General features: G+C 47.7%; 1 protein-coding gene across 3 annotated transcripts in view; it reads left to right on the forward strand.

Annotated features, from left to right (window-relative positions):
• Window positions 1-19,081: 19,081 nt before the first annotated feature.
• TRERF1 (transcriptional regulating factor 1) overlaps window positions 19,082-27,507 on the forward strand; it is a 2,539,264-nt gene continuing 2,530,838 nt past the window's right edge. For all 3 annotated transcript variants that reach the window (XM_069608500.1, XM_069608502.1, XM_069608501.1), the window contains exon 1: window positions 19,082-19,290. The gene's annotated coding sequence lies outside the window, so the exon portion shown is untranslated. The remainder of the gene's footprint in view (window positions 19,291-27,507) is intronic.

Consider the following 27,507-nt stretch of genomic DNA (forward strand, 5'->3'; position numbering starts at 1 on the left):
ACTGTAATTGGGCCATGGCCTCAGATATCTCTGTTCCGCTCAGAGCCGCGTCTAATTGCTCTTTTTGCTGTTCCGACAGCTGGGGCAGTGCAATGTCCTCAAGGAGAGAAGGGTTCAATGGAGATACCGGGGAGCTATACAGCGCGGCATAGAAGTCCGCGAACGACTTCGCTATTTTGTGGTCTGCATGGCATCTCTCACCTTGCGGAGTTATAATTTCTCTGACATGGCGTTGACCCTCATCTCTCCTTTCAAGCCAAGCCAACATTTTCCCCGTCTTGTCACCATGTTCAAAGACCCTCGCTCTGCACTCCCCATGGGCCTTTTTAGCGCTGTCTAGTTTGATTTTCCTAAGCCTTTCTCTAGCGCCCTTGAAGGATCTAAGGGTCTCAGAGCTTGGGTCGAGAACGTACTTGGTCTCCCAGTCACTAATTTCGGTTTCTGCTTTTGCTAGTTCCCGGAGCCGTTCCCTCTTTTTGTTTGCTGTCCAGGAGATTATCTCCCCCCTCAGCACTTTTTTGTATGCCTCCCAGATGATAACGTGGTCATCCACTGTGGTGGTATTGTTTTCAAAGTATTCATTCGTTGTTTCGGTGGCCCGGTCGACAAAGTCGGGGAAGCCCAGATAGTAACTGTTCAATCTCCATGATTTGGGGGGGGCACTGCCTTGCATCCCCAACACCATTGTCAGGGGTGAGTGATCTGAGATGCCACATGGCCGTCGCCCTGTGTATGTCAGGGTTCGGGAGGAGAAAGTAATCCAATCTAGACATGGAGCCATGTGCACTAGACTGGAACGAGTATGCCTTAGTGTCAGGGTGAAGGTGTCGCCACACATCTCGGAGGCCCAGAGCTGAGAGAAATTTAGGCAGATTAGTGGAGTTGCTCGGGTTGCGGTCTCTAATGTGAGTGCGGTCCCTACTGTTGCACACGACATCATTAAAATCGGCCCCCAACACCCACATGTCGGGTTGGTGTTTTGCCATGAGGATAACGAGGTCTATTAATAACTCCTTCCCGAGCCCTGGCGGAGAGTACACTGATGCTATGGCTAAGGTTTCTCCCCCTAGTGCTCCAATTGCTACCACATAACGACCTCTGGGATCCCGTTCTACTGTCAGTACTTTGAGTGGAAGGCCTTTATGAACCAGTATGAGTGTCCCTCTGGATCCCATGGTGTATCCCGCATGTAGTGCCACACGGTAATTAGTTCTTCGAAAGAAAGTGCAATTGGTACTGGCTAAGTGTGTTTCATTAAGTAGGGCGATGTCTGGGGAGTGTCTGTTCAGGAATTGCATCACAAGACGTCTCTTAATTCCAGAGCCTAGCCCATTCATGTTCCATGTGATCAATTTGAGGGATTTGGGTCGCTCATGGAGTGGTGAGTGGGTCATTGTAGGTTGCATTCATAACTTCTAGGGTCAGGTTCACAGGTTTTTGAGAGCTGTTGCATAGGGGCATTATGCAGGGGCTGGTCGCAGGGAGGGTGTGTTGCCGCTTGGGGGTAGCACACAGCGACACGTGTTGGTCGGAGTGGCTCAGTGAATCCATGAATGCACCATAATTTTAAAACAATACAAAAACAACCTGAACTGCCCTTTTCCCCCACCCCATACTCCACCCCAATATGAAGTACCTGTCGCCCAAACATAAGTGAAACCTAACTTGCGCTTAAACTAAAGCATAAACTTTCTAACGTAGATCAGCTCCGTACTGTTTGAGCCACACAGTTTGTGTGTATACACTGAAGCTTGGGAGCCCAGTACTCTTGCTCGCTGATGTATAGTCGCTTCCTCGTTGGGGGGGGGCGCTCTAATTTGGCTGCCAGCCGTTTTGCGCGCTTTGATACTTGCTTCCATTGAAGCAGAGGATCCATTATGTTCTGATTTACAGTGGTTGTGCTATTTTCAAGTGTTGCCGTACATTGTTATTCGTTTCCTTGTGGCGGGATGGCGTCCTGTTGTTGTTGGGGTCTGATATCCGGTGGCCTCTCAGGATGTGGTCTGTTGCTTTCGCCTCCTGTTTTCTTTCTGGCGGTCCAGTCGCCTTCTATGTGGTATTCCGAAAAGTTCCACGCTTCTTTTGGGTCCATAAAATATACTGTTGTGCCAGTGTGAAAGATTGTAAGCTGGGCGGGGAAGATTAGGCCATAATTCGTACCCATAGCCTGAAGTTGTTTTTTGAGTGGATCGAAGGACTGGCACGCTTTTTGCACTTCTCTGGTGAAATCAGGGAAGAAGGCTATTTTAGATCCATTATAAGTGACAGTTCCTCTCGCCCTTGCCATCTGTAGCACAGCATCTCTGCCCCTATAATTTAGAAATCTCGCGATGACCATGCGTGGTGGTGCTCCTGGTATAATCCTACCCATTGGAATGCGGTGCGCCCGCTCTATGGAGAAGAATTTGGAGAAGGATTTTGCATCATATATGTCCATGAGCCACTCCTCAAGAAAAAGTTCCATACTTGCTCCCTGTGCCTTCTCGGCGAGGCCGAGTATATGGATGTTATTGCGCCTGGATCTTCCTTCACTCTCATCCACTCTTGCTTCCAGGATTTTTATACGGTCTAGCATTCCAGACATGCCTCTATTGACTCCACGAAGGCCATCCTCAGTTTGAGAGATGCGTGCCTCGGCCTCACCAGTACGTGAGGTTAGTTTTCGGAGGTCATGTCTCACTAGGGATACGTCCGCACCAATGCTGTCCATCTTCTTCTCCACTGATGTTCTGGAGCTGGCGATGGCACTCATGACATCTCTGAGAGAGATGTCATCTTCCATATTGTCAGGTTCAATTGATGCCAGCCGTTCCGGTGAGCCAGAGAGTAGTGTGGTGGCGTATTGGTCTATCCCGCTCTGTGTGGTGGTTTTCCTGGGTTTATCCTTCCCCATATTGCCTTGGCGCTGTTGTGTTACAGGGCTCTCTTCCGGTTCGTGGGGGGGGCCCGTAGATCGCGAGCTCTTGAAGTCCAAAAGGGCGGGCCGGGGACTGCGATGGTCAATTGCCCTTATTGTTACCCTCTTCCCCCACACCTTACCTTTGCCCCGATATCTGGGTCCTCAGAGCCGCCTTCACTGCTATGAAGGAGAGTCGGCAGGCGCTCTACGCAGAGCGGCGCGCCCGCGCCCGTATTATGGGTCTTGCCAGCTGTGTCCAGGGTTGTAGCGTGCGTGTCGATGATCACCAAGGCCTAGGAACTCCTGGGGGCAATTTCGTTGTCCAAGCGTTTTTACGGGCTAAAAATGCTGGGGTTGCTTTGAGTTCACCCGGACCACAATCGAATATGAGGTCTATGCGTGTAAGTGTAGTTTCCACAAGGCATCTGCATCACCGACACACCAGAAAAGTATCTCGGAGCTTCGTATGGCTTGATCTGCAATCGGGGTGCGGTATTCCACCAGCGCGTGTGAGGGTTCAGCTCATGGAGGAGCTCTGGTGCTCCGGAGTTTCCTGTCACCTCATGCCTTGGGTGCTCGCTGGCTATATATCATGAGTTACCACTTTAGGCAGGAGTAACTGTAGTTCACAGATATTCAGCCGTATTCGTTGTTGTAGTGCTGATATGTGTGTTTCCGCTGTTTCAGCATCCTGTGCCTCTTGCCCTTCGTCACCCGCTCTTCCCACTCCTTACCGCCGCTCTGTGTCGTGTTGCAGCTCCAGGATACAGTGCTGCGGTGCTGGGGGAAGGGTAGCAGGCGCTCTGCGTCAAGCGTAGCACCCGCGTCCGTGTCACGGGTCTTATCAGCCGGATACAGGTACACTGTCACCCCCATTGGATTCACATTGGGCGTGAGGGGGAAAGGGCAGGTTATGCAGGCACTCCCCCCGGTTCGCAGGGTCCGCCTGCACGCCTCAGATATTCCAGGCTCTGCCCCCTCACTTTGCCTCGTGCAGGGGGGAGGGGGTTTGTTGTCCTTGCGCCTCGCGGGCGCACTGATCCGCTAAGCCTCGCTCCGCCGCCCTCCTTTGGGAGTCGCCAGATGGGGCCGATGTGCCCTCCGACCTCCGCCTCCTCGATGTCTGTGCAGCCGGAGATGGTGGCTGCTCTTGCTAGGCTGGCTTCTTCACTGGGTCGCCGTGCTCTCCGCTTGCCTCGTATCTCCGGCGGCCATCTTGGATGTCTTCACTCGCAGTTTGTCTGAGCTCCAACCGCCGTAACTCCGAGAATACACTCCGATTACGGTCCGCTGTACCGCGTTCTGTTGCAGCAGTGTTTCGCACGTCGCTGGAGAGTATTTGGATGTTTTCAAAGTATTTTTTAATCAGAATGAATGCAGGATTAGGCTGGCGGCCCGGGAGCGACGGAGGATCACGTCTTCATCGCACGACCATTGGCCACGCCCCCCCAAGGTACATTTTTGACATGGGTGATCGGGTTGTTTCCTTCCTCTCCTTCGGGCAGCCCAACGATTCTGATGTTGTTGCTTCGGCTCTGACCCTCAGAGTGTTCCACCCGGGGCTCCAAGATACTTGCTCTGTTCATCAGCTTGAACACCTGCGCCTGGGCAGTAGTGATGTTGGATGTATTTTCAGGAACCTGCGTTTCTACTGCCCCAATCCAGTCAGACAGTACCTGCACACCCTGTCACTGCAGTCCCACATCCACTATAACTGCATCTAGTTTCTGTTCTAGACAGGACTTCAAGGATGCAATAGCCACCAGTATGTGGTTCTCTTATTGTTGGCCTAAAGATGTTGTTGGGCTGAAACCCTCCTTCGCTGCAGGCTTCTTGTCCACAACCATTTTGTCCTTCCGGGCATAAGCGCCCATCACTGTTTGCTTCCCCTTGCTCCAGTGATGTTTGTCTAGCATCTGTGGGCTGGGCAGGAGTACACACCACCAGAACCACTCAACCACTAACCTCGATCTAGTGCCTCAGGAATGTTGCTAAGTCCAGTGGGGTCTATTTCGTAGGTTACCGCAGGACCTTCCCCCACAGGGTCCAGGGATTGCAGCGACAGTATACTGGCGGGTCCCGCCACACTGCTGCAAAGAAGCATTGCGACCCCGTCAAATGTCTCTGGCTCCGGCATTCGCCGAAATACCACAGGCATTCCTAGGCTGCACGCTATCCAGCATCAATAGGGCAGAATCGCGGAAAAATCCTGGTCTATATCACAGCAGTCCAGTGCCGCCACTCCGGGGGCTGCTCGCCTCCACCGGGCCTCCACCCCAGCTGGGCTCAGGCAGAGTCTATGGAATCCATGGGTAACAGCAGCAGTGAAGAGGCGGGCTACCCAATTCACCACTCCGCCCAAGGTGGATTGCCTCCCTCCACTAGATGTACCTACCACAGCCGCAGGCCAGCTACCACTGATTTGGTGCAAAGCGCACCCTCCAGTTAGCAGTGCGCTTATCCATCAGCAGGTGGACTACAATGACTCCTGTCCCTGTCTTGCCAGCTGTGTGCTCTGCAGGGGAAATGTGGTTGCCCGCACTCTTTGCCAAGGATTGCTAGCCACCAGGCCCTCTTCCCAATGTCCAAGGGGCGTCTCCCCACCTCCAAGGGCACCTTTCACTTTTCCTACAGCCAATCCGACAACCACCTCCCAGCAGGTAGCAGCCAACTCCACTGCCACACTTCCAAAAGCATCTCTACCAGAAGTGCACCCAGGCCCCCACCAGAGCACAGCAGCAGAGCAGCAGAACAGGCCAGGAAAGGGACGCTTCCCTCTTCATTGTCTCACTAGCATGGGAAAAGCGGGGAGAGGGTCTCGTACCCCCAGTGCCTCCAGGTGTCCAACTCCAGAGACAGGGAGGTCCCAGTGTTGCAAGATCATCCAGGCTGGCCCCTCACACCTCCAAGAACACCCGATGCCAGGTCTCGGGTGAAGATCTCTGGCTTTGCGTTCCGCACCAGCAGAAGTGGGGCACCTCTCCCCGCAATCAGGCACCTCTCCCAGTAGTCAGGGTCTCTCGACGGTCCCGCTCCAGAGGCCCCGCCGATGCACCGGCAGGATCTCCAGTCTCTGTGGACTCCTCTACCACGGTGCGGGCACCCTTCAGGGTGAGCCGCTGTGTCCGCCACCACTGTGTCCGCCTCCCACTCTGACAGCCCCCAGCTGGCCTGTGTCTCCACCGGCAGCCTTATACAACCCGCGAGCGATGGCAGCTGCCATCTTGTCCCGCAGAGGTGCAGCTTCTTCACAGGCAGCACCGATGCCCGCCGCCTCATTTTTGTGAACAACTCACGTGATGTGCACCTGGTAATTGTACTTGGGCTCAGTGGATACTTTTGAGGGCAAATTGGCCCTCTGAAATACGAGGTGCTTGTTTGGGTCCCAGACACGCAGGCGCCCCCACCATTCCTCCCCGGCACTGACCTATATTTGTTATCCTCACCCCGTGTACCTGCTAGTAAAAACCACAAACATCCTGTTCGGTACTCCCCGCTTGGCAGCAGCCTCCTCTCTGGAACTTCACCAGGGCTCTGCCCGGACCATACTAATCAATTAGCTTGTGAGCAATGTAAGGGTTCTAATGTTGGGCATCTAGCAGTTGAAATACAGTGACCAGTATCATGGGGGCACCAGGGCCCTAAATCTGAACTTGCTGCTTTGGCAGCGCAAGACCTCTGCCCTGGGTCCCATGAGATTGTCCTTCAGGGACAGGCACAGCTCTGCTCTCACTTGGCTATTCACATTCCTTTCCAGTTGCATCGGCCTGCTGAGTGAGACAACAGGACGGTTGTATCTGTTTGCTGTGAAGGCCATATCATCTGCTGCTCGGGCTGGGATCAGGGATGGGAAAGTCTGCATCCTAGGCCTCAATCTTAAAATGGTGATAGTTCAGTGCTTATCGCCGCAAAGCTAAAATGGTTTACCTACCCTTTATTACTGCAAGCTATGTTCTCTAGCCCCTACAGGGATCCTCCTTACCCCCTACAGACACCCTTCTACATTACCATGTATCCTTAGTACATTTTCCTAAGCCTGAATTGCTTTGGGGGCAGGGGACCTGGATAAGCATCCCAACACCTTCTTCCAGAGACAAGATGCATAGCAGGAATAGTCCTTTAGTCTGTTTTTTTCCTCTTGCAGTTCTGTCTTTCCAGCCTGTTATTGTTGTGACTTCCGGTGGTCCACTGGCCTCTGGCAATGGCGAGTTTCCTGGCCCAGAGTGGAGTTTTGGATTTGACTCCTTCGTAGGTAATGGAGGCATTCTTGTACATGTATGCTTTGAGGGATAGCTAGTACAGCTCTTTGCGGATAAGAGTGATGTAGTTGAATTCTCTTATTCCTGTAATGAGGCTTGGTCTTCCTGGCAAAGTATATTTTTGACTGAAAGGTCTCAGTCACATATTAAAGGTGAGAGATGTTGCATTGGGTGAGAATCGAGGCATGAATCAGTCGCGTTTCCTGTGAGTCTTTCAATTCTGGACTTGTGATTGCTTGGTAGAGTTTCGTAGGAGAATGAAGTAAGTCTTTGTAGGGTTTAGCTTTAGTTAGGTTCTTGTGATCAAGGCTTTGATGAAGGACAGACAGTGCTTTGATGCAACTGATCTTTAGTTACTGCTGTGTTTCATCTGCATATTGGTGTACCTTGATGTCAGTGTAGGCATGGAATTCCCCAAGAGGTTCCATGTAGAGAATGTAGGTTACAGGATGGAGCGGCGTATTGGTTCTGCTGGGGCCCATCTGAAAGAGTTGGTCTCTGTTGCAGAGGTGTGAGGCAAACCACTGCAGGAATCTTCTGTTGTTGAGGTGGGCTTAATGGTCCAAGGATTTGAAGGCAGCAGATATGTTGAGGAGGATGAGTAAACCGAGTTCCCTTTTGTCCGTAATGTGTAGAGCTTCATCAATAAGTTGGATAGTGGTGGACTCTGTGCTGCATTGTGGTCAGAAACCAGATTGATAAATAATCCTTTAGGTGATTGTGTTGGGTGATCCTTTCGTGCAAATGGGTGGTGACTATCTTCTCAATCACTTTGATGAAGAAGGGTAGGTGTGTGATGGGGCGATAGTTGGGGAGTCTATTTGGTTTGAGTGTGGGTTTACTCAGTAATGGATGATCTATCCCATTTTCAGTGCATCTGGTAGGGTGCCTCGTGTAATTGAAGTGCTGGGGTACAGGAACCCTGGAAGTTGGGGGGAACATATCCTTCTCACATTCTTCTTGATAAACTTAAGAATATAAGCTTTCATAATAGTGACACCTAGCATGCTACAAAACAGAGAACCCACACCAGAAAGCGTTAGTTATAAAAACTAACATAGCATCGGTATAGTGCAGATCTAGTGCATGTTCTTCCATACAAGGATTGTAAAAACTGGGTAGCTACCCTCAACGAAGAGCATGTTAGTCAGGAGAGGGAGAGGTAGCTAAAACCAAGATGGTGTCACGCATGGCCACCAATGCCACTTCCATTTACCTGCATCGGACTGGCACCTGTATCCACGATGGTGAAGTTTTTTGCGAGGGCATCGCGGGACCTCTCTTCCTGCAGCGACGGACCAAGGACTACGGCGGCGACCCACTCCCGTACAGCATAACACCCAGGTTGCAGCCATGACAACAGTGCATCAGTGAACTCCAGCCTACACAAGGTTGCTGTGGTTTCTTCCACTGAAGATACAAGCAGTTTCCAGACTCTGATAGCTGCTCTTGCTTTCTACAAAGAAAGTACTTAGAGTAATACTTTTGTACAGCTCTATTTGAAGGGAGACCAGCACACACTTGGCCCCAGAAGAAGGTTGTGACTCTATCAAGCCGAAACGTCAGTGGTCTACGTTGCATATCTAATAGGACCACGAGCCTGGACCACACAAAATATTCTCTATTGACTCCAAGACGTCAACCAATCTCTCTTGGTCATCCCACAAACGCCAGGCTAAAGCAGACCCAATCTCACCGGTCTTAGTGCTACATATAAGTGGATAAATATACCAGACTCCTGTTATTTGTAACCCGGTCACCTAACCAACAAATCCAAACTTCACTTTGTTTGGTTTAAGTGCCCGGAAAGAGACATATATACAGAATATACCAGGAGCGTGAAGGTGTATAACTATGCAATAGATACAGGGTCCACACACAATGTTTTATTTATTTTGTACAAAAAGATTCTGTTACAAATGTGATAGTATACAAATATTATTCCACAAACTGGTAAAGAATGTACAGGATGAGACTAACATGAAGTAATATTTAGCTAATCCTTGTCTGTTCGGTTATACAACGAGACACACTAAACTGACATGTTTGTCCCTGTTCTTCTCATGTTGTTGACTGTATGGAACTCACTGAATGGTTTTTACATATTGTCTCAATATTCCTCTGTTTGTAATAAGTCAAACTTGTTCTAACACTTTTAGAAAAAATGAGTGAAAGCTACATGTCTAGCCAAATAATAAAAATGCAGATGTAGGCAAATCTCAGCAGTTGGATGGTTCCTTTCCCAGGTAGACAGATTTGTAAGTTGTTTTTCTGGATGATTAGGAAGGTTTAAATAGCCACTGCAAGAAGCTATTGCAGTAACAAATTTTTGAGGACAGGACTACAACCCTTTTGTATACGCTATTTCTCTAGCCCATTCAGTCCTGTCCGCTCTAGGGCTGTCCCTCTTGTTACTATAGAATCATGGGGAGCAAGTAAACAGAGAGCATGAATAGAAGCATTAAATACAGATTTCTACAGAACTAGGTGCGATAAAGGAAGTCCAAAGAGTGCAGAAGAACGGTAGAAAAGCTGCAAGAAGATTAAAGCAGACACCAATAATTGAGTGGCTTTAAAAGTCATGAAAGGACGTGGCTTTCGAATATTGTACAGATGAAATCGACAGGAAGGGGCAGATAAAGTAATATGTGACTGAAAGAAAGATCTGAATCACGATAGAGACCCAGATCATAGGCCACGGGAAAGATAGGTGACTGCAAAGGAGGAAATTATATGAATGGAATGGACAGAGAAGGAGAAATAGTAGTGGGAGTGAAGAAAATAACCTCTGTTTTTGTGGCATTAAGTACTAAAAAGTGGTCTGATATCCAAGACTGAATGTCAAGGAGACAGGTGCTAAGTTTAGGGTGCAATCAGTAAAGTGTGGAAAGGAAAGAAAGAGCTGCGTGTGATCAGCGTAAAAGTAATGCGAGAAACCAAAGGAGGAAATAACCCCAGCCAACGAGGAGGTGTAAAGTGAAAAAATAAAAGGACTGAGGACTGAACCTTGAAGGACACCATTGGTAATTGGCACGTTTTAGAAGAAGCCCCCTGCCCAGGAGACTGGAAAGTCCTCTGGGATAGGTATGACTCAAACAAGGCTAAGGTAGAGCCAGAAAAGCCAAAAAAGGAAAGAGCAGACAGTGGTGGGATAGGGTTGGTTCCTCGTACTACTTTGTCATCAGGCGGAACCTGAAACTACATTGAGAAAATATTGCAAACAAGACTTCAAGAGCTCCACACCACGAGACAAGTTACTTGACAGATGGTAAAACCAAAGTGTTGAGACCCACATCATGCCTTTGCCACTGGACGATACTCTGATCCTGGACAGTGGCGCAACACCATAGAGCTGACCAGGCTGAGGGTTCAACCCCCCCCGCACAATGTTGGGCTTTGTTGACTCGACCTGGCTGACCTAAAGAGCCGTGGCCGGACAGAACATGGCGCAGATGTTAAAAGGTGCCTGGGCTTCGCTGTTAACAAAGGCCCGGCAATTACTTATGTAAAGCATTTCATTGTTAGCACCTACATTCATATGTCTTATTTTTTAGACAATTGAAATTGTGATGCAGGTTTAGTACTTGTATGCCAGGGGTGTTATTGAAAGGATAGAGAAGGGACATTAGACCACTCATTCTCAGAGGAGTCCTTGAGTGGGTGCAATTGCTTGTAACATTGAAGCTGCACTAGAATGCGTAAAGAAGTTAGATCCCCCCACACAAATGTGTGCCCCTTCCCCGTCGTCTCTCATATTAGCGCCTCTCCCAACATTTGATGGGTTAGCACCTTCCCCTCACCCCCGAAATTGAGGTTTTGTTGCGCCCTTGATCGTGGACAGATCATCTCACTATGTTGTATTTGGGCCAACGTTTTGCTCCTTCACATTCTGGTGGCCTTCTTTAGCCTATTGTTTGCTCTTTCTCTTCATGGATGATATTTATGGGGAAGGGACCCTAAACAGAGGAGAAATGACCAAATGTCACAGACCCCCGGCAAGCCTATTTTCGGGTCTGCTTATTTTACACAAAAATAGAAACGTTGTAGGGTCACAGTAACTTAGCTAATGTGTCTGACTTCTCAATCATTCAGGACATCTTTGTACTTTTTTTTTTAACTCTTTTTATTAGTGGCAACACAGAGAAACATGACACTCCTCCACCTTCAACATACGTGTAAATAAACAAATTGTTGACTTCATGATCATGACATTAATATACCATCATACAGATTCATTGTCATCAGAAACCAAGTTACATAAGTAAGTTCTGAATGGGCCCCATATATCCTTAGGCCTGCAGGCTGCGGGTCTGGTCATAACATATTGCTCCTCTGACTCATTTATATACGCTAGTTCGCGTAGGAATTGGTTCATGCTGGGTGGGTTCGCGTTTTTCCAATTCAACAGAATACACTTTTTAGCAATTGCACAGGCAACATTAAACAGTTTTCTAATTTTCTCAGAGCATTTGCCTATGTCTCCAAAGAGGTACTTTTGAGGCTTCAGGTCTGGGGGGATCTGTGTGACTTCTTCCAACATGTCAGCCACCTCCCTCCAGAAATTCCTCACCACCCGGCATTCCCAATACATATGATAGTCTCCTGCCTGTGGCATATTACATTTGGGGCATGCATTAGAGGCACCTGGGATACATTTTGCTATCTTAATTGGGGTATAATGTAATCTATTCAGAATCTTGAATTGAATTAAACGCAAGCCTGCGTTCAGGGAGACCTTCTTAGTCAGTGAGCAATATATATTCCATTTTTCATCTTCTATGGGCCCCTGTAGGTCCCTTTCCCACTTTTCTTTTATATTGTTAATAGTAGGTGTTTGTGCCTGCACTGCCGCATACAGTTTAGAAATTCCCAGGCCACCCACAGCTGTCACCAATTGCAAGCATGGGTGTGGCTGGGGTTCGTCTGGGAACAGTGGCCATTTCTTTTGAAATGCAGACCGCATGCAGTAATATTGAAGTGTCCTGAGTTGGCCAACTCCAAACGCTCTCAATATTTCCTCAAGGGATGCAAATTTGGCATTTATAAACATATCAGCAATTTTCATTTCCATATTGGGGTCCCAGGCTTCCTGAATTGCGCTGCTATGTGTGGGGGTATACCTGGATAGTTCCAGAGAGGTATCTCTGGATGATTGTAGGGTGTTTCTACTCGCAATCTTCTGTATATGGCCTCCCATGCTTTAACCAAGCAGCTAACTGGATTGTATTCACAAGTGTCTCTGTATTGTGTATCAAAGATGACCGATTGTATATTTGTGGGGTGCGTGGTGTATTCCTCTATTAATGCATGGGGTGTCTCTCGAGTAGTATCATACCAATGCTTTGCAAATTGTGCTTGGGCCACATGGTAATATAGTTCAAAGTCGGGAGTATGACTCAGCCATCTTCTCCCACCCAATTCTGGCAGTTTTCCCATTCCAGAGGAACGTCACCACTATGGAACGGAGCTTAGCAAAGAAAGGTCTGCCCGGCCATATGGAAATGTTGACAAACAGATAGAGAAGCTTAGGAAGGATTATCATTTTAAGGACTGCCACCCTGCCGTGTAGGGATATCGGCAAGCGCTCCCATATCTGGAGTTTCGTAGTTATGGTCTGTAGTGTAGTTTCATAATTATCCTGGTATAACGTGTTCCTATCCCGAGACACCAGGATCCCCAGATACCTAATGTGTCTATCCGACCATTTGAGCCCATGTAGCGCACCGGGGCACTCAGTGGACGGCGTGAGCGCGAATATTTCGGACTTGGCTCTATTCACCGTGTACCCAGAGTAGTCTGCAAAGCTTTGTATTTCCGCCATTATGTGTGCTATATTTATTTGGGGTTCACGGATGTATAATAGTGTGTCATCGGCGTAGAGTGAGACTAACTGGATGGATCCGCTTATATTTATGCCCTTGTCAGCGTGTCTAAGACGTACTGCAACTGCCATAGGTTCTATGGTTAGTGCAAACAACAGGGGTGAAAAAGGACAGCCCTGTCTGGTGCCTCTGCCCAACAAGAACAGGTCTGAAATGGACCTATTAGTCAGAACTCGTGCCCCGGGTTTAGTGTATAGTAGCTTTACATACCTAATAAAGTTAGGGCCCATCCCCAATGCTTCGAGTACCGCAAGAAGGTAGGCCCAGGACACCGAATCAAAGGCCTTCTCGGCATCTAAGGATATTGCAGCCGCTTTTCTCTTGGGGTCTATTTGTGCCATCAGACCGAAGAGCCTACGGAGATTTAGGGACGTGGACCTGGCTGGAATAAACCCATTCTGATAGGGGGGGACTAGTCCGGGAACTGCCGGTAAGAGTCTGTTGGCCATCACTTTTGCGAATATTTTAGCGTCTGTGTTAATAAGTGACACGGGCCGGTAGGACGACACATCCTGTGGTGGCCTACGTGGTTTGGGGAGCACCGTGATCACCGCCTCTCTCAGGGATGGTGGTAGTATATTGCAGTCCAGGGATTCTTCCCACACCTGGAGAAGCACCGGGACAATCTCCTCCCGGAATTCTTTATGGAATTCTGCCCCTATCCCATCAGACCCCGGCGTTTATCCGATGTCAACATTTTGATAGCCTCAGTGAGTTCTTCTGCCGATATCTGTTGACCCAACGCTGCGTGTTCAGTTTCTGAGAGTTGGGGCAGGTTGAGAGTCGCAAGATAGTTTTTAATGTCTACGGGTGATTTCTTATCCTGGTTAGAATATAATTTGGTATAAAAGTGAACAAATTCATTATTTATCTCATCTTCCCTCAAAAGCACCTGTAGTCTGGGTCTGGCCACCCGTGTAGGCATCCATTGGACCCTTTTTCTTGTTGCCGGGGGTCTTGTTCCTTTTTACGGATTTCTGTGGTTCGCTCATTGTGTATTCGGATGTGTGCTGGCCGATGTTACTTTCCTTTCCCCCTCTCCTATCCTCGACTCACGTCGTGCGTGGATACCAATACAGGCAGAGGGAGCCCAGCGAAGAGAAAGGGTGGATCCAAGGGGGCAAAAGGTGTCTGCTGCCAATGGACTGTGTCCTCCCACGTAGGTTCACCAAAGGGTACAAGTATGTAGCACTCCCACGTCGTCGACAAGTAGGAGTCACCGGGGTGTCTCCTGCGCTGTGCTCATAAAGTAGGACCAACCCAGGCTCCTCGCTGGCTGAGTTTGGAGTTTATGTATCCTCAATTGCCCGGCAGGGCGCGTATGCTCCGCAGGCTCGTCAAGTCGGGAGCTCTTTCGTGGCCACTATTAGGGTAGTAAGGGGGGCGCGGCTGTACCCACCGGAGCCAATGAATCCAGGTGGGCTCACACCCCCAGAGCCCCCCCGGGTAGAGTTAAATGGATGTTGCCACTCCGAGGGCCAGACCAGAGGGCCCAGTGTGCAGGGTCTTCAATTAGGTGGTTTAAGAAGGGCCCAACCCAGCTTGTCCAGGCAGGTCGGAAATTCGCCAACTGGAGCCCTCCAGCCGCGGTCCGTCGTCTCGCCACAGAGGGGATGGGGGGTCAATGTTGCCCACAACGTATGAGCCTGGGTGGATGGGCTCCTTCCCCCCAGCCGCCCTCTTACTTGTGTTTCTTCGTGTTGCCGCGGGGCACTTGCACATCCAGGATCCTCGATGGCACCACGCAGCCCCGGTCGGTCGCAGGCGGCTGCAGGCGGGTGCCCAGTTCAGTGCCGGTGCCCCGCCCTCCCTCGGCCAGCGGCGCAGTCCTTCGCCGCGTACAAAGGCTCTGCGCGTTCCGCAAGCGGAAGCTCCGCCCACCGCCACCTCACTCCTCCTCACACCCGCGGCCGCTCGTAGCTTGCCACGGAGCCCTCAGGCGGATCGCGCCCTCGGCCAGGTCCGAGACAGGATTAAGCGAACATAACTTCGGGTAGCCCCAGTGCCGCCATCCAGTATTTTCACAAGGCGTGGATGGGTGTTTTGGGCGTTCGTGCCTCGTTTTTCAGCTCTCCGGGCGGCTTCCTAGAGGATATTTAATGCCAAGATTTTCAATAGGAGCGGGAGCTTGCAATCGGGCGGCCATCTTTGTAGTGCGCAACAGCGCCCCCAGGAAATGTTTGTACTTTTAAGAAAGGATCTTGGAGCTGAACATATAAATACAATCAATCACTTTTACAGAGTTTTCAGAGTTCCAAAGGATCCTCCAAAGGAATCAACTTGTCTTCCACGTTTATGGGTAAAGTGTAATTAAAGCTTATAGGAGCAGGCAAAGTGGCAACCACCCAGCTGGGAAATCTTGGGAACCAGGATAAGAGACTTGGAAGAGTATTGCTGCAGTGTGTGACTTGCAGTCAAACATGTATTATAGAGCAGACATCCCTCTGCACTTGGAGCAAGGGGACCCTGCAGGACAAAACGAACGACTTGATTGGTAGCCTAGGACCTGTGACACCTATTCAAAGATCTGGCTGAGGCGAAAAAGGCCGAGTTTGCTTCCAGACTGGATCCTTTTAGCTGCGTTTTTGAGTATCCGGTCGGTAGCAGCAGATCGAGGCCCCAGGGGTACCAGAGCCATATGAAAGGAGCCCAGCAGGCTGCCTAGTTGAGTTCCAAAGGTCAGCCAGGCAGCAGAATACAGTCCCTCGATTGGATACAGCTGTAGAAAGCTAAACAAAAGGGTTCCGTAATTAGCAGGATCCGATTGAACCGCAGCAAGGCACTCAGTATCAGCAAGGTAGCAGGGGTTCTATACCTGAGACAGCAGTATGAGGAAATAGGGATTAGACTAAAAGCAGAGCCGCATTTAATTTTGCTATACGCAGACAATATGTTGCTGTACTTAAGATACCCTGAAGAAAATCTCCAATATATCCTGGAAGTGATGGAGCAATTTGCGTCGCTACCCGGAATAGCGGTGAATCCCAGAAAATCATGCATATTCCCACTAGGGAGGTATGTAGGAGTCCCATGCAATAAATAACCAGTGTTAAAAAATACCATGGGAGCCAAACATGTTTAGATATCTAGGGATAGATATTCATCACACGGTAGATGCGGAACATCAGCACAACACTGAGAAAGCGGTGCAAAAAATAGAAAACAGTATGAGGTTTTGGGCTAGCTCCCCCTGGCAATGATGGGAAGAGGGGTGCTGCTGAAGATGGTGGTATTGCCGAGACGATTACATTATTTCGGGTATTTGCCATACCTGATACCGGGGCGATTCTTTATGAAGCTACAGGGTATATGCAGGGGGTTTCTATGGCACGGGACCAGGAACAGAATCGCCCTTTGGAAGCTGCAGTACTCACATGATGAATGGGGAATAAAACTGCCGAACTATGAGATCTTTTACTTAGCTAGCCAACTACAATATGTGGCCAAGTGGTTATCAGAAGACCCTACCTCAGAATCGAGATTGTGGAGACTAGAATGTGCCCCGTACTTCCTAAAAGAAATGATATGGCTGCCCAAATCAGAGTTGCAAGAGCGCCCGAAGATGCTGGTGCTGAGATGGAAGGTGTGACGAAGAGCCTGTCAGGTCATGGAGAACCCAACGCTGTGTTCACCACAAACACTGTTGGTCGCACTGACGGCAGGGGATGGGCAATTAATGAAGACAATTAGGAGGCACTGGGAACCGGTGGGTATTGCAACAATAGGAGACATATGGCAAGACGGGGAGATAAAGATATTCGGCCGTTGGTGGAGGAAACGGGATTGCATGAGAGACAATATATCGCATATAACAGAATGGTACGGCGGATCAAAGAGACATGGTCGGAAGTAACATTAGACGAGGAACCTGATGCCACTATAGAAACAATATATGATGTAGCAGATGGAGGGCATGAGATATCTAGACTATACGAACTATTGATGTCCAAAGTAGGGAACGAAGTGGCACAATTAAGGCACGACTGGGAAGAAGCGGCCGGTGTTCCCATGAGTGACGGGATATGGGAGAGGGCCAAAGGATACCACAAGAAAGTGTCTAGGAACGTGAGGCTACAGCAAATACAGCTATATATAACCCACAGGGCATATACGACTCCTCAAAAGATAGCTAGATTCAAGAACGCAAAACAGCAAACATGCCCCAAATGCAGGAAAGAAAATGCGGGGATGACACACATGTTTTGGGCATGCCCAGAAATTGTCAAATTCTGGGAAGAAGTAGCCCACCGGCTAGATGAGAAGGGGATCAAAATAAATGTGGGATCACTGTGGGCATGTTTGTTAGGAGGATTCCCTCGGCCACACAAACTAAAACATGTGAGCAAATTAAAAGACGTGGCGTACATACTGGCCAAGCGTAGAATTGCCATGGGATGGAAGGCATGCAACAGACCTAGGATAGAAGTCTGGTGGAAAGACCTCCAGAAATGGATTGATGCTGAATCAACAGCATGGCAGCAAACGGGGTGCAGAGGAGGGAAGGAAGAAGCAGAAGCCCTGACGGCCTGGAAGCACTTAGTAGCCACAATGTATGGGCCAACCCACGATTGGTCGAGCGACCAGGACTCTGAAGAGGACACAGAAAAAGAAAAAGGAACCCCGCTAGAAGAAACAGGTGCAAATTGAGAAGTGAAGTAGGCTCGGATGGGGGGGGGGGAGGGTCAGGCAGCAGCAGACATGGAAATATAAATGTAAACTCAGAAATATTTGTTATGTACTGCATGTTTTTTGTGTATTGTTTTGGTTGTAATAAAATCAATAAAAATTGTTTAAAAAAAGAAAAAGGTAGCAGGGGTTCCCACCCCAGAGGGTCAGCAGGACAGGAAACCCTATCAGCCAATCAGGGCTCACTAGCCAACCTTCCCAACACTCAGGCACACCCAACCATATGTCCATTGGGAAGTCTAGTAGACTTCAAACCAGTTTAAACAAAAAAAGGCATCTATGCATGCAAGACCAGGGTAGGCTCTGCACGAGCCGACGTAGGCAGAACCACCTTTTTGGCCATTGTTTGTAGTCCTAACAAACAAGTAGAGGCCACAAAACACAATGGAGGGGTTGTAAGAATTCTAAAATGCATTAGTACCCAATTGCTCAACATACATGGATATTTGACTACTAATGTGGTAAAGGGCTACAGAAAAGGTGTAGGTAAAAGTAAGTTACACAGCTGCCACCAGCCTATTCCCATACGCACTTTCTGAGTGATATGCATTGCCAATCAACAAAATGGGTGCCTAAAAGGTACCCTAGCCTGGTAGCCATTAGGTCTACTAATGGCAGCACGCTCAAAATAAGTGACAGTGAGTCAAAAGTCCAGGAAAAACAGAAACAAAACAGAAACAAACTAAACTAAATTAAACTATGGGTCTCACACAGAATAAGGGTCCACAAATGTCGAATTCTGCTCTAACAGCATGTCCCTCTGAAGGGACCTGCCAAAAGGTGCGTTACCTACCAAGCAGATAAAGTTGTGTAGTCTTACACAGTGTGACTGTATCAAATCTTACCTAACGGTCACCTACACAACATATTAAGAGAGGCAGAAAGGGACGTATTTGTGGTAAAAGGAGGAAACTCTGAGAACAATGCCTCAATGAGATTCCAGTGATGCCCTGTGTATGATCATTGACAGATCAATCACGTTTAACCGTAGTTATTAGTAGGTGCGAGGGTGGGCGCAGAGTTGTCTACGAAATTGATTATTCACACTGCACATGTTGATCTGAAAATTGGTTCGAATTCAAATGCCTGGGACACAAGACTAAACCTGCCTTTGTCATTGGACTCAAACAAGATAAAAGATACAGAATAATGCAGAGGGAAAATATAACAGCAAACAAAGTAGAGCTCGCCACTGACTGACAGTAGTTAATGAACAAGCACATCAGGAAACTCGGTTATGCCAATACCAAGGGAGCACACTAAGACCAACCGAGAGATGTTAGCGTTGGCCAATCAGCGGCCGCCTTACATCCCGGCGGCAGGAACTGCCTTACATTTTCAACTTGAGGAACTGGCCCAGCTTTAGAGTTTGCTGGGCAGGTCCCCAGCCCTGCACCGAGCGCCTCAGCGGACCTTTTTTTTTTTTTTTTATAGCTGCGCTTCAGCCTATAACGTGTAGGCGGAGGGATACCCATCTTTTTCAACATTTTTGACAGTGGTCTGCACTGCTTGCCTGATTCATATCCGGGATTAAAAAGACACGCGAGAGTGCAGGGAATTGCAGGTACCATCTGTTAATTTGAGTTATCCTGTGGTGTGGCAAAGGGCTGTCAATGGGGATTTATTTCCTGCTTTAATTTCTAGGGTAGGGCTTGCGCATGAGGCGCGGCGTATGTTTCCTGGCGGAGTATTTCTCGTGCGCGTGAGCGCTGAACACTTCTGGCATTTTATGCAGGAAAATAAAATAAACAGATGCATGCCTTTGCAAACATGAACGCATATGACCGTGACACTGACATAGCGTTCATGCTAAGGCTATCTACTGTTTCGGCTATCTACTGTTTCTAAATGCATTTTGGTTGCATCTTGTAGTGGAAAGTGATACGTTTCCCTCGGTTTCTCTTTTAGAAGTAATCAAGTAAGTACTGCGCATAATGTACTTTCTGGGCGGAGCCCTCTGCAGCAAGACTTCATTTTCCATAATTGAATGTATTAACTTTGTAATGCAAAAATAACTTTTCATTGCCGCTGTGTAACGAGAAGCACAAGTCCGTGCTAAAACAGATAACTTTAATGAAGTATAATGCACGTATCTGTGCCATTACCACATACCACCTATCCCTATTTACAATACAAAAGAACACGTGTGTTTCTTATATTTTCATTTTTTAGTGATCATGTGGGTAGTGGGGGCTGAGAACCTTATAATGTCTCGGCCTTTTGGCATAGCTCCCAACCTTTTTTGTCACGAAGGCGGGTGAAAACACCCGATTTTCTTTTTGGCGGGTGAGAGGCCCATAGAAGTGAATGGGCGTATGAGGAGCTTGGCGGGTGATTCATCAGCTTTCAAGGCGGGTGACACCCGCCAAAAGCGGGTGAGTTGAGAGCTATGCTTTTGGCAACGATCTAGTGTAATCGTTGCATTAAAACAGAGTAGTGTCAGCAATTCATGGTAGTAAAGCAACGGTCAGTCAACATCTTTTGGTGCTTGTTCTTACAGTATTTTTTCTGAAAAGTATCCAATTGGGTTGTATGTGATGATAACATATGCCATGAAACGTACCATTAGATTTGGTTTCCACTACACACGTCCACATTTAGGATTCAAAGAATATCCCAGAATGCCCGCAATGTGGGGTCTCTTGTTTTTCTAAACATTACGACGGTTTATGCAACTCACAGAAATTCAGTGATGATTGAATGTTAGAGACTGCGGTCACACTGCACCCTTTAAAATGAGGCACAAGAAGTTTATTTTACATCAGAACAAAACATTTTCATGTCTGAAACAAGGCCGCCATACTCACCTGTCCAACTTTTTTACTTTTCACTCATTTTGTTGGATTGTTCAGATATACTTATTTACAGAATTTAGTTAGCGCTAAAACAATCTTAAACACAAAATGAGCCTTTTACATAGACATATATTTATAGTACCATTGACTAAAGATTAAGTGTACTTCATTAAAAAAAACACTCTTTTTGCATCAGTTAAAAATGTCCTGATTAGTTGTGGTGTGGAGGGATGCCCAGAGTAATGCCAGAGGTTAGGATAACTTAAAAACCTTCCAGCCATAACCTTTCTGTTTTGCTAGTTGTAGTCCCCATTACTCCCAAATCCTTCTCGTCCTTGACCCATTCCTTATTTTTTGAAGGATGTCTATATCCTCCACATCTTCTCTTCCTTGCCCAGTCCTGACTCATGAAGGCAGTCCACCTTATCCCAGACACTTCTAAAAAATCCTCTCAACATATATTTATATAATACAACCCCCATGCTAGAGTATGTCAGAATCCCCTTACCCATAGTCCAGTTTGTTCCGCTACCCTTGGTGCAGCTGCTCTGTGATGAGGCATATTGGGCTTGTCTTCCTCTCTTCTCTATTGTCTCCATCTGGGAACGACTTTTGTGGCTTCTGTTGGGCATATGCTGGGGTGGAGCTGGGCCAAGGGCTGAGGTCCTGCATGGTTGTCCCACTGTTTGGTTGGTGTCTGCATTCTGGCACAACCAGTCTACAAACACTAGAGCCAGCAGAGCGATGATGCATTTTTCCCTCCGTGCTTCAGGCTGCTTTGCCTCAATCAGGTGAGACCTCCCTATCTGATGCTAGGCTCGGCGAGTGCAGACATTCTCATCAGATCTACTTCTCTGGTGGTTTCAGCAACATTTGGTAGCTTTGCTCCCATTGCTACGGGTAGGGAATCCTGGTTCCTTGTGTCTAGTAAGATGGCTAGTGTCATCTGCGCACTGGCTCTGACTTCCTTTTATGGAACTTTCTTGTTTACATGGCAGTGCTACTCTCCAAATTCTGGCAGTTCAAAAGGAATATCATACTATTCTATTTTTGTCTGTTTTCTTCTGCTGTAATATACTGTGAATATGGGATCACATGTCCGCTCAGAGAAGCACAGACAAAGGCAGATGACTCCTAGTGCCAATTCCTCCAAGTCTCCTGTGCCACTGAGTTCCTCAAAGAGAAAAAAACACTGCAGCTCCTCTGCTTAGAGGATCAGATCTCTCATTAAGGAAATGCTAGAAGAAAAGACCAGGGGCAAGTCCTGATCACACAGGGGCAGAGATTAGTCTTCCTTCCTCTCTTCTTCATCCTCATTACTTTCCTACTCTCCCCCCACACTGGATGGGTGCCACAGCAGCAGCATCGTTGGAATAAAGTCTTTTTAAGTTCAGGGCTATCTGGAACAGCTCTGCCTCAGATCTTTGGGCATTGGACATTGTAAGAAAATGTTACAGCATCAAATTTGTCTCCTTACATCCATAAATGGAAACTCTGAACACCCTGCCCCAAGGATCTTCAAAAGGGATCTGCTTTGCAGAGGGAGATTCTGGATCTTCAGTAGAAGACAGCGATTTGTGCAGTTTCCCCCATATCCACGCGCAAAGGGTGCTGTCACATAGTGTTTCTTATACCCAAACTCCCAGGGGGCCACAGGCTCATATTGGACCTTGGGGGGGGTTAACAAATTTTGTTTAAGACTTCACCAAATTATTCCCATATTGTCAACTGGTGCAGCTTGTGTCCCTGCATCTCAGGGGTACTTATCTTCACAGTCCAATAGGAGCATCCGTCTATACCTTCCTGCGGTTCCCACTGCTGGGGGACAGCACTTTCAGTTTTCAGTAATCCACTTAAGTCTTTAAATAAAACCAAGGGTGTTAACAAAGACTCTGGCACCCTTGGTGGGGAAACTTCTCAAGCAGGGTGTAATCATTTACCCCTATCTAGACAATGTGCAGGTCCAAGATTTCGTCTTTCAAGTGGTGGTAGAAGAAATGGCTAGGGTTTCTAGCTTCCCGTCGTCCTACGACTTTGTCCTCAACATCAAGAAATCACAATCCCTTTCAGATCTTCTTTTCATCGAAGCCTTCGTTCTGACCAGGACGAAGTTCATCATTCCGGAGGTGTCTCAGCTGTGTTTCTTGTAGTGTACCAAGGCATGATAAGATACAGGGCCTGATGGGAGAAGCTGTATTCATCACTCATTGTGCACATCTGCTTCTGTCATGGCATCTCCATCAGCAGTGGACCATAAGCTCAATGAACTCAGAGGTTCATCCCAGTCTTAGACCAGATAAGATCAACCTTTCGGTGGAGGTTAAAAGTTGCCAGTTTCCTATAGAGTTTTCCTCTCAATCCTCTTTTGCCAGCTGTCATTACCATCGGCACAAGCACCTGCATGCTGTTATGGGTACCACAGCTATGCAGGGGTGTTGGTATTCCCAGTAGTCTATCTAGTTCTCTAACTAGAGGGGGTTGTAGGGCATCCATCAAGCCCTCCTGGACTTCTCCACTTTGTTCAGATCCCTCCAGGCGAGTTCTTGAGCAGAGAAGGTTTAGTTTTTTCTGAAAGAAGCCCACAGTTGGGGGAATACGAATACTCTGTCGGATTCCTCCAGCAGTAACTGTTTTATTTTTTAGGATGTGACCATCCCGCCTTTACCATTCCAGATAATCACAAGTCACTTGGGTCTCTCGAAGATATCAATGATTGCCTTTTCTCACTATCACAACCTCCCACCCTTCTGCTTCAGGATTCCGGAGATTGGTGCATGAGTGAACAATGTCCTTGGCCAATGCTGTTCCTCTATCTGCTGCTCATCCCCCCTTCCCTCCCTTGATCCCATGGATCTTGAGGAAGACCAGTCAGCCGAGCAGGAGGTTTCTTGATCACATCTTATTGGACTTGGAAGAACTTGCTTCCCCATTCTCTTGTTGTCAACTGCCCCTCCTCTTCTTCTTCCCGTACTCCCTTCTCCTGTTCTGTCATAGAACCACATGCCAATCACCAGCTGTCTATGGGTGGCCTGGATGTTGCGAGGGAGAGCCTCGGAAGGTAGGGTCTCTCTGGTCCCATCTCTCGAATGTTTCTGGGTGCTAGGAAACCTTCCACTCTTGGTTCCTACATCCAGTACTGGGCTACTTCTGTTACTTGTCATGGCAGACGAAATCATCTGCCACTTCATTATGTCTCCTTGGGTAGCAGCAGGTTCTGCAGCAGGCCTTTCATTTGGGGATGGCTCCTTCCACTCTGCAATTCCGGATTTTTCGGCCACTTGTTTGAGTTAAATGCAGCAGATGATACTATCCCCAGACTGCTTCAGAACTTTTCCATCTCATGCCCTAAGGTGAAGTCTATGGCTCCTCCAGGGTACCGTCCCTAGTTCTCCAGGCCCTTCAGGGTCCTCCCTTTTGAACCTCTGCTTCTGGCAGACTTGAAACACATTACCATGAGAACCATCTTTTTGATTGTGAGTACCCCGTGCAGAAGGATTGGTGAGCTTGGACTTCTGCTGTGCTGTTCTCCTTACCTGATGATCACTCCGGCCACCCTTTGTTGCAATCTGTCCTTCAGGCCCAAGGTGGCCATCATATTATATCTTTTGTAGGGGATTGTCCTATTGGCTCTCTTGCTGGATCGTTCATAGAAGAAAAGGGTTCCATTGTCATCAATGGATGTTCGCTCAGTCATCCTCACCTACCTGAATAAGACTTCTCAGTTTTGGTAATCAAACAGTCTTTTTGTGACTTATGGGAGTGTCAGTCCGGGTCACAAAGCCTCCCCTATGACGATTAGTCAGTAACTTAAAAAAAGTCACTATCACTCTGGCTTATTTCCTTTCAGACACTCCCTCTTCTGGAGAATTTGGAAGGGAGGCATACCAGAGGGATGGTCACACCCTGGGTGGAGGCAAGACGTGCTTCCCTGATCGACATCTGTAGGGCTGTCTCCCGGGATACCCCTTATGACATTTGTTCATGAATATTGTTTCTTTCATCCTGGCCGTACATATCATATTTTTTCCACTGTAGTCCTTCACTCTGCTCTTCTACGAGGGCCACATTAGCTTTACTTGGTACTACTAAATGCGCACTGCATTTTGCAGTAATTTTATTTTGGGTCCAACATTGGTTTTGGTATTCTTCATGAGTAGTGTTGGGATGAAAAAGAGCGGACGTGGAGGTAATTGTCTCCTTACTTACAGGTAATCTTCTTTATACCTAGCCCTGCTCTTCCACCACAGTCTCAACGCCCACCTCTTCTGTTAGGGAGAATTCTCTTAAAGGCTAATTTCCCAAACCTAGTGAGTCCCCCAGCAGCTTTGCTGGATTTTTGGGGTTTGTTTTTTTCTCCTGCTAAGAGTGAGACTCTTTTACTCCCACTCTTAGGCATGATTTGAGGCATGTCTCTGACTGTTTGTATGATCTTGGGCTATGGGGTCTTTTACTCCATAGGGCATCATCATTTTTTGTGTATGTGTTACACAGCACCCTCAGTGCAGTAACACAGGGGTGTCATAGTGACCCCCAAACATAGACTTCATATCCTGGGACTGACTACTGTCTCCCAGGGCATGTAAAGTCACCATTGACTTTACTAGTCCTAAATTGTGAACAGAACCAGTACAAACCATCATATTGTGGAAGTACTGGAAGGGGTTAATTATATTGCCCCTGGGTCTGTTTTCAAGGGGGCACTGTCCAGTCCCCCCTTGTTGAGTTTCTGGCTGGTGGCAGTGGTTACCACGCAAAATATTCCACCAGAATATTCTCTATGGGATTTTCCCATTGATTTTAAACGCACCACTTTTTGGTGCAATGTTAAAGATACCGCCGGTTTATTTATTTAATATTAAATTCACGTTGGGTCTTTTTTCCAGAACTCTTTTCTAAAAGGGCGTTCGTGTCCGTCTCTGTAACTCTGACCAAGGTCGAGCCCTTTGTTCCACTTTTTGGCGGGCTTCTCCACAGAAGCCCTCCAAATGGTGCCACTCTGTCTGGGTTCCACAGGATGTGTGGGGAGGGGAATTGGCACCCTGGACTGCGTTGCCTTAGCAACTCAAGTCGCACTCTGTTCTGATTGGGTCAGTGGTGAGCCACCCGGCTCACCACTTAGCATGTTTGAGTGACAGCTAGGCTGTTGAATGGGGGTTTTTCTTCTGCATAACAGCAGGGCCTTTGGGACTGGAATTTAAGAAGTCGCCACAGGACCTAAGAATCCAAAGAGGGAAGAAGCTGAGCCATCTGCAACGACGACACCACCGGTGGAGCCCTGCTGCAACAAACTCACCACTTTCCCAATGACAAGAGAAGATCTTCTGCTGGACGAGTCTTCTTCCTCTGAGCTGGTGGGACCAACCAGTTCGCCCTTTTTGCCTTCCAAAGACGTCTCTTGGTCGAATCGCCCTTTCCAAGCACCCCGGCGGCCGGATAGCCAAGCTTCACCACTTTGACCGCGAATAAAAGGGACGCACGTTTTAACCGGAGAACTCCGCGGCTGGTTTCATCCCTGTGCAGTGCATCGACTCCAAGTTTCTTCCTCGACGAGATCCTCTCTTCCCCTGGTCGGAACAACGAACTGCAACCACTGCCAGGAACAACTGCCACCGCTGGAGCTTCCTCTCTCTTTAAGGTACTGTGTTCTACTTGGCCTCTCTTTCTTCGGATTGCTAAAGGTGACCCTTAAATCCTTGGCTTTCCAACTGGGTTGGCCCCAGACTTTCTAACTTTACCTTCTTGAATCACCCCAACCTCTTTTAACATTCTGCAAAGACTTTTAGTGCATTTTAAACCGTGTGATCCTGGGCACATTTCGCTTTGCTCAATTTAAAGTGGGCCTGGCCTATGAACTTTGGCTCTACAGTATATACTGCCTTTCTCCCCTTGCTGAGAACTCCTAAAAGTATTGAGACCTGTTTTATTTCCATGCTCTGCCTTTTTCTCTCCTTTAACTGAATTATTGGAGTGCCATCTAGGTTACACGCTCACATCTGTTTTAACAAATAGTGGTGTTTTGACCTAGACTTGTTTGATAATCATTAAGGTAGGTGTGTATACTTTACCTGACTGTGTTTTAACTTGCTGTTGATTTAGAGTGCTAGTATTTTGCCTAAAGTGTTCATACTTTTTATACGAAGCTCTGGTCAATGTTTGTTTGCTCTACTGTGTTTTTGGCCCTATTGTGTATACTCTACATACTGCCCTATTCTTCTTGAGAGAAGCCTGACTGCTCAGCCACAGCTGCCAGGTAAATCTGTGTGGTGCAGACTGCTACCAATTGGGTTTACTGCTTACTCCTGTAGTCTTAATCTTTTTGTAGTGTTCCCCAAGGGAACTGCACAGGATTCTGCCTAACATTGGTGTACAGCGGTGGGATTTGTATTGAGTATACATTTTAGAGTGCTTTTAAATACTTTAGTGCAACTAACCACAAAGCTTAGCACTGTAAAAGCTATTTTTTAAACAAGTAAACTATAGAAGGTTACAGCCAGGAGTCCCTTTCTGCAAAAACTGCTGATTGTTTAAACGTTCTTTGTAGACATAGGATCTTCCTGTAAAAGGCAAGAAAATGGAACTTATAGAAAGATTGTTAGAGAATCAAAGTCTGGGTAGTGGTTCAGAGGAGCCTACATCCCCAGCAAATGTAGACAACAGTGATGAAGATAATATGGATCAAAGTATTGATAATATTGTTGTAGATTCAGAAGAGGAAAGTGAGACTAATGCAACTGTCCCCACTGGCCCTCTGCCTGCTCTAACACCTCAAGCTGTGTCTACTGGACCTCAGGTCCCACATTAAGTCCGGAATTCATTGAACTAGAATAAATGAGACTTGAATTAGAGTTCAAAATAATTAGTGCCCAAACTGAACAAAAGCACCAAGAACTAAGGCTCAGAGAAATGGAGCTCAAGTATGAGTTAGAGATGAAGAAATTGTCTGTTGAAAATACTTCTTCCCCCCGGATCCTCTAGGAGTTCCAGTC

This window comes from Ambystoma mexicanum, chromosome 4q, assembly GCF_040938575.1.
Source record: "Ambystoma mexicanum isolate Mex_15411 chromosome 4q, UKY_AmexF1_1, whole genome shotgun sequence".
Lineage (NCBI taxonomy): Eukaryota > Metazoa > Chordata > Amphibia > Caudata > Ambystomatidae > Ambystoma > Ambystoma mexicanum.